Source organism: Carassius carassius, chromosome 36 (assembly GCF_963082965.1).
Source record: "Carassius carassius chromosome 36, fCarCar2.1, whole genome shotgun sequence".
NCBI lineage: Eukaryota > Metazoa > Chordata > Actinopteri > Cypriniformes > Cyprinidae > Carassius > Carassius carassius.
In genome coordinates, this window is record NC_081790.1 from 8,405,541 (window position 1) to 8,414,057 (window position 8,517).

The following is an 8,517-nucleotide window of genomic DNA, read 5'->3' on the forward strand; positions in this document are numbered from 1 at the left end:
CTCTTCCTTTGCTTTACATTTTTCTAAAGATTTGTGCCAGCATAAGCAGCAACCTGACCACAGATGCTATTAATCCCCAGGATATTTTTTCAAGACTTCAAACGTTGACTCAGACCTCTGTGAAGGAAGGAAAGCCACTGTTGAAGGCTTCAAGCTCAAACGGATTTTGACACTGCATGCTCTTGTTTCAGCTGAAAGGGCCGTTGACTACAGCAATGGCTGAAAGCTTAAGAGGGAGACTGGGTGCCATATTTCACTCATTTCTCAAAGCCTTTCTCTCCTCTGAACATCATGGTGAGATGAGTAAGTGATGACAAAACACAAGGAATCAAGATGATGAGTCTCAAATGATGAACATTAAGAACCAGCACCCAAGCACTTAATCACTGAAGGTGTTCCTCCATTGGTTTCATACCTGCTTTCACAACGATGGCCTCCGTTGAGGGAGAAAGAGCTTCGAGCTGACTGCTTTTCTTTTCTTTTCTCCTCCCGCATGCAAACATTCAACCGGCTTGTTGATCATGTGACCTAGAGGCTCCCTCTATAGACCGAGCTAGCTAAAGCTCACACTGAGCATGCTCAGTCAGTACAAATTTCAATTTTTTTTCTACTGAGAGCAGGGCAACAACGAATTCAGGCAGCCATTTCATTGCTCGAAAGGAGCAGGAAAGGTATGGTGAAGCTATGAAACATGACGCTCTGCTGTCTACCACAGGAACCAGAAGCAATTTATCTGTTATCTTTAATCTGCTGTTGTCTCTCAAGAGGTCTTATTCTCTTCGAAGTCCCTTAGTAGGGCACAGATGTCATAAGAGACACAAGCCCCAGAGAAACCAGTGGCTAAAACATTACTGAAAACAAGCTGCTTGGTACATTTGTATATTGATCAGATGCAGAATTCAATGTAAATGCTAGCTTAGGCTAATGAAAAACATTGAAGATTGGATGTAGTCTTTATGAATCAGCATCAATTTCTCTGTATCGAAATCATGTATATTAAACAAGGGTCGTGTATCGGAGGCCATGAAGGTAAACTGAATCCCTCAAAAGAGCGTATTTCACAGATACAATTTCAACAGTACAATCGGGGTAAATTTCAACCGAATATTTAGTAACCAAGAGGAAACAGACTAGCTTAAGACAAATCTATTTAAACTGTGGTTATTTAATTTCATTCTTTCCAATGAAAAAGTCATTTAAATATCCAATGAAATAATAAAACAAAAATGGCTTTAAGCCCATGTTATGAGCTTTTTGCTCTGGGATTTTTAGTAAATATGTGTATTTACAATCATACATTCATTTCAAGGAAAACAAACCAACAATTAATAACTCATCCAGCCCTACAACTTTTTTTTGTCTAATCAAACACTGTACAATAAAAATGCCTAAAAAGTGATATCAAGTAAAAAATCTTGATTCACAGCTAAGGCTTTTGGCTATTTTTATTTTAAAAAAATTTAAAGGTGAGAAGCCCTTCAACTCTTTCCTTGTTTAAATGTGCTGTATGTAGGATTGATTGAACTAGGTATTGCAGTCCAAATTCAAAATACTGGAAAGGGTTTTTTTCACCTGGCCCCTCCTCCTCAGACTTGATGCACAGGCAGATTGCCAGATTGACGACGTCAACAGGAACCAACGCACTTGACAATGAAAGAAATGAAATTCACGGTGTTTTCCGACAACTAGCAACCCAGGGTGCTGAAATACAGTTGGGTAAACTGGCAGTGGGCGGGTTTCAAAAACAAAAACAGAGACCGACATTCCGGCCCGGAACGCACATTTCTTTTATTTCTTTTTTACCATTTTTTTTATTACACTTTATATTAAAATGTAACTTATTCCTGTGATGGAAAAGCTGTATTTTCAGCATCATTACTCCTGTCCTTAGTGTCACATGCTGATTTGCTGCTCAAGAAACATTTCTGATTATTATTAAATGTTAAAAACAATAAATTGCAATACTAATTGCAAATAAGTGCAATATTTTTGTCGAAATCATGATACAATTTCTTTCAGGATTCTTGGATAAACAGTACAAAAGAACAGCATTATTGTCGTTTATTTATCTTTCATGTTTTGAAACGATGCAAATGTCACTTTTTTTATTTAGATTTTTTACTTTTTTTTATGATGATAGGACCGTTTTAGCATTGACAGGAAGTGGGAGAGAGACGGGGGCAGGATCGGGAAAGTTCCTTGAGTTGGGATTCGGACTCGGCACACCCGTAAGCGCAACGCCACTGTATGTTGGCGCATTTCCCACAAGGCTATCGGCGCCAACAATTGTTTGTCACTTTTGGTCAATTTATAATTAAAATGAAAATGAAATAAAAAGTATTATTTAATTTTAAAAAATCTGAGCCCAAATTTTGACTGGTAGTGTGTATATGAGAGTAAATGTATTTCCTCCAAAACTGACAGGAACCATGTAGTAATTCTAAAAAAACAACAGATCTTCACAGCCTCATCTTCACGACACAAATCAAGCCGATATCTCCATATTTTTCAGAGCAATACAAAGCAGGAGGCCTAATCAGTTTATATAATATAGCTCTGTAGCTTGTAGATTGCACTCAGAAAGTAATCTAGTGCTCTCATACTAATCATACTGATATTGCTAACAAAATCTGAGGGTATACATAGCTGTTCCATTGCTCTAAATTCTTTTATAGGCCTAATGCATTTCTCCATACAGATGCAATATAGGTTTGTGAATATAAGAGGACAATGAATCCTCTGCACGACAGCTAAACTTTCGCAGCAATGAAATTGATCTTGAGTATGAAATTCCTTTTGATTTTGCAAGAATCATTTCTCAACATGTCAAGGCCCCATCTTTCAACCTTGGCAGGGGCAGAAACGTCTCTTGATTTTCGTTCTGCCAAAAAAATGGTACTACTGACACCAACACAGAACAGGACTTCAACTGAACCCTGCATACTAGGAGTTTCACTCACAAAACAGCCATTTTATAGTCACCTCATACCACTGACACAGATAGTCAGAGAAACCTCTTTCCCAGAAGCCATGATTATCATACTAAAGGCTCTCAAGATGTTTTTTTAGAGAGCGACAATGTAGTTTCATATCTTCCAGCTGGGAAATGGCTAAGATCTTCTATGCTTTCCTGTATTTCTACAGCACAGTGGTGGAGAACAATGAGAGGGAAGGAGGGAGAGTTACAAGCAAAAAGAAAAGAGAGCGATAGTGTGGCTATTCATGACTCGTTTCTTTGCATTTCTCCAGAATCTACAGCTTTCTATCAATCCCATCACAAAAGAAATATCAATATGAAACAAACACACAGACGCAGAGTTGTGTTTTGAGAATATTATCCAGACGGCTCCAGGCATGCAAACAAGCTTGAGGGATATTCACCTCAAAGGAATCTACAACAGGACCAGCCAGAGAAACCAAGCTCATTGCCAGCCAGAGTAGCAGCAGTCTATGTTTTGCACTGCTGATTATAGGTGGCCGATGTCAGCACTCGGGTATCAGGAAAAGCATCAAGGATTGCCTGCATAATCGGCTCGATTTGCTTGGCTGCTCAAGTTGATCCAATTTGCAAGTTCTTCTTCTCTGCCATTGAAAACAAATGCAAAAACGTTGTAGTAAACCATCTAAAAATGCCAGTAATGTTCTTGTCTAAGTTTTGACAGGCATTTGAGAGGCTGAAGGTTTTTCTAAGTTCATGGACTTGAATGAGTGATGAAATAAATCTATCCTTTAAGTAGATTAAGAAAACTTTCAAAAACGTCAAAAGTCAAAGTTGTTGAAGAGGCATGGTAGGCTAATTAAATATGGTTCTGGGGTACAGCTACACCCCTAAAAAATCCTTCCAAGGAAAACATTCAGAGTTCAGATTTGGAGTGTGCACAGGACAAAGCCTCACAAATCTGAGATTGCTACAAGTTCCTGTCCAACTTGAAGCAGGCCCACTCTTCAGATCCTGGAGCGTGAGCTTAATCAGTTCTTCAGAAAGAAGACAGATAAATCAAATGAAATCCAAAAGAATTTACAAAAGAAAAGAACTAATTACCACGCATCAAAACAGTGGATTTTTAGAGTACCCAGTCCATTTCTTTCAAAAAACCTACAGCAAACCAGTTGGGAGCAGCTTTCTGGAAACAATTATTCCTTTGACCACAAAAGCAAAAATGGAGATAATCCTGCTTCATCAGAGGTCAAACCCTCCAGCAACATGGCTGTACCTGTCTTAAGCAGTGGTCTTCATTCATGGGGGAGGGGAAAACAAATTTACACTCTCCAAACGACTAGCTATCTTCCCACACATGCACCGTCCCTGAGCAGAGGTCACATGACCAGTTCGCTGTAAAAAGCTCTGACATGTGCCACACTGAGCATGCTCAGATGGAGCTCTACTGTTCTTCACGAAGAAGGAAGAGCAGAAAAAAACAACACTGCAGCCATTTCATGGAACGGGCTCTAGCTATAATTAATAGGCTCTTTTGGTGTGTTTAACATTGTAACTGTAGCTCAATCTAATACCTTTATGATATTTCGAAGGATTCTGACTAGAATGAGAAGCAATACATTAACAGCACATTTTTGAATGTGCATATTTATCAATGTTTCATTGGTTTTTGAAGTGTCAAATCTGTGCATTTACACACATAAACATGAATTATTAAGCATCAAACTTTGTTTCCTGCAATATAATAAAACAAAAGGCCAATGTGGTTTGGAATTAAGCAAAACACATCCTTGAGCCAAACCGAAACAATTTTAAAAAATATATATATTTCACGTATCTAACATTTTTATCCATCTGCTTTGAAATTTTAATGTCAACAGGACTTTTAAATTAGAGATCATTAAAATGCACACTATATAGAAATGGTTAATAATGATAAAACTCAACTGTATATGAAAACCACTCAAAATAATTAGACTAAATATGTTTTTTTTAGCAGGGAAACTCAGGTTTAGACCACAGTCTAATGTAGTTCCTTTTGATTTCCCAAGATCAAGTGGCTTGAGAAGATCTACAAAATAAAACATGAAGTCTTAACTAGAAGCAAACCATAAAACAACAAATAAATTAATAATTTATCTCTTTTTTTAAGGCCTGAAATCAATAACCAAAAAAAGAACTTCTTTGACAACACATTTTGACTTTTTTACAAGTGTATATCTTATCTTTGCAATTTTAAAACAATTAGAAGAAACAAACTATTTATTGTTATTTGTTTCAATATTTCGAACAATAAAATCAAAGCCTGCTTGAAATGAAGACGTCTTAAGAAAAATTCACATTTTAGTTTTATTGTAAAAAGCAAGTTTCTTAAAAAAAAAAAAGATTATTGTCATGTCAAAAGTAGAAAATAACCAGCATCCCTTGCAAACAAAATATATATTTTATATTTTATTTATTTATATTTTAATTAATGGATATGTTTAAATTTCATCTGATCTCATTTAAATGGATAGTTCACCCAAAATGAAAATTATTATTACATTTAGAGGAAAGCACTTGAATACATTGTGCTACTTTCCAAAATGAATTTGTGAATAAAGTTGTTATTTTAGTTTTCTTTTACACAAAAATAATTCTCATAGCTTCAGAGGGTATGGAGGGTAAAAAAGCTCTCGGATTTCATCAGAAATATCTTAATTTGTGTTACGAAGATGAACAAAGGTCTTACAGGAATGACACAAGGGTGAGTAATTAATGATATACCCTAATTAATATTTTTGGGTGAACTATCCCTTTAAAAAGGCATATCATGAAAGTAGATTTTATTATAATATTACCATTGTGTTTTCACAAGCAACAACGGTGTACGAAACAGGGATGGAAATTAGCACCCGCCACCAGCCAAATGCGGGTGATGTTGTGTTGTGGCGGGTAAACTCGCTTCACCTACCGGCCACCGTGGCAGGTAAATAAAAATAGCATACCGTTTCACCCGGCCAGGGGACAAAAAAGTTAATTTCCATCCCTGGAGTGTGTACGCTGGCGTAGTGCTGCTGGCAGAGTGATATATTTGTTGGTTATTTACAGTACGTTTTATAGCACGCGCTCATTATATACAAGATCGCGTGAAGAGTTGAATTTGTTATCGCGCACAAATTTCCACATACGGTCACGTCTCTGTCAAACCCCAGTAAATTAATTCTCCAGCATTCTGCAAGATTTTAGATTATATAGACAGTTTGTGTTTATCTTGTTGTTTTTAATGGCATAATAAGCAAAGTTAGCTCTGTGGCTAGTAAGTTGTTACGCTGTTCATTTTTGTTTGTAAAAACAACATTGTATCGCTTCCTAGAAAGGCAGCATTTTTGAGCATCACTGAAAGAGAAAATGTCAGTATTTCATTGAGACTTGAGATTAAATAAACTGCTTAAGTATTGTAGATCTTGTAGTATTAATTTTCACATGCAGTTACACATTGTCGGTTAAAAACAAGATAGTGGCTGGTAAAAACATTGAGTGGCTGGTAGATTTGGAAATTAGACAAAAAAGTTAATTTCCATCCCTGGTACGAAATGATCGAAAGTTCAAGCAAAGCAAGATAACTGTTCTGCTTTTGTCTACACTGACAATCACAGAACATTATTAAGAGTCCCAGCCTGACTTTACTTATTTGTCTTTTAAAAAAAATAATTTGCCACAATACAGAAATAATGTTGGCCATCAATGAAAAACTATTCTTTGTGGGCCAATGTAGTTATAGCATCTACTAACTAAATATATGATTATTAATCACAATTGTCTTGATAATGATGCAGAGCACGTAATTTGATACATTTGTTTCACGACTTAAAATGGTTTCATGATTTCCAGTTCTATGTTTATTTAAAGTCAAAACATTAAGATGGTTGGCGTGCAAGCCCACGTCTCAACCTGAAAGTTAACAGCCCCAGTTAACTTCCTGTTAAGTTAATGACCCAGCTTGACACTCAGACAGGATGCATGATATCACAACTGGCAGTTGGTTGGGCGGGATCTTGTGGCCGTGGCCATGATCAGTGAGCTCCTACTCATTCCAAACGGACTCACAATCAATTAAATGAGTTACTGTTATTGTTGTGGGGTCTGTTTGAGATTTATCAGTCGCTAAACAATACAAGACATGTGGTTACCAGATGGGTGGTTCCTAACCACAAACAAGATAACAGTGCTGGTAGTCAAACTTACTAATTTGCACCAAACATACTAACATAGCACTTTCCATTCAGGCCAAAGAGTTCAACTTCAGTCTCAATCCATCACTAAAACTTTTATACATCTTGACATGACTGAATGTTAACCTTTTCAAGAAGTGGCTGACAAAATTTAATTATGGACAAACTGTCCCATTTAAACAAAAGACATACATTCTCTTTGTTACTTTCTCTGATAACTGCCCTACTGCGATTGTTAATTTGTAAGGATGGCCTGATCTAACTAGAGTCGAGTTTTGCATTTTGATGCAATAAATTGTTGCCTAACGCCATGCAGTGTCCCACTAGCCAGTTTTCTTAGCAGATTTTTTCGTTGCATTTATGTAGATTCAACAAAGCATATTGTTTTTTAAAAAAATGTATGATATTAAAAAATACAGGAATTATCATCTGACAACCTGAATAGATTCATTTGAAAAGAATGAATCACTTTCCACCTAGTGGGGTGATTTCGGGGGGAGCACATCAGCACAGAAAATTTTAAATACATTTTACTTGCAAACAGTTTTACTAGTCTTGCCATACTTAAATAACTAAATTAATAATAATAATAATAAAAGTTAAAAATAACTTTTATTTTCTGTAAAATTCTTAATTTTTTTGTTTTGACATTTTGGCACTACAGCCAACTAGTTAGGTGAACAATCAGTAACAAACTAAATAAATAAAATAAACAAATTACAAGCAATAAAGCAAATAAATACAATGCAACAAAGATACCATTTTTCAGGTTGCTGTAACAATAGCATTCAGGTACAGAAATCAACTGTACTGTACTGTATAAAGCAAATAAAGATGAATCTTTGTTAAAGCTACAAATGTTATTTGATCAAGAATGGCTAATTATTTTCTCTTTGTCATTTCTTGTTTGAGTAACATTAATGACATAGACAGGAGCAAGTACATTAGGCTGCAGTCACTTTAAGACCTAAAGCACACATTGGTTGAATTGATACACATTTTCTTTCTCAACTGTTTATGTTTACTTAAAGCTGTAGTCTGTAACTTTTGCCACTCTTGCAGTTAATAAACAGACCTGTGTGCATCTTGTGGAAGGGCATTGTAGCCGGAGCTACTTCTCTCTCTTTTGGCTTATCCAGGATCACTACAGTAGACCTATAATACATTTTTATATTCAGACTATTTCAGACTGGTATTGGTGGATACACTGCGGAGTAGCCCAGTACCATGCGTGATTCATCATAGACATAAACAGAGAGTAGTAGCTAGAATTATTATTGTGTAGGCTACATAAATATAAAAATGCCTACATGTCATAATGTATATTCATTGCATGTATCAGAATTAGGCTACTTATTTGCTCGT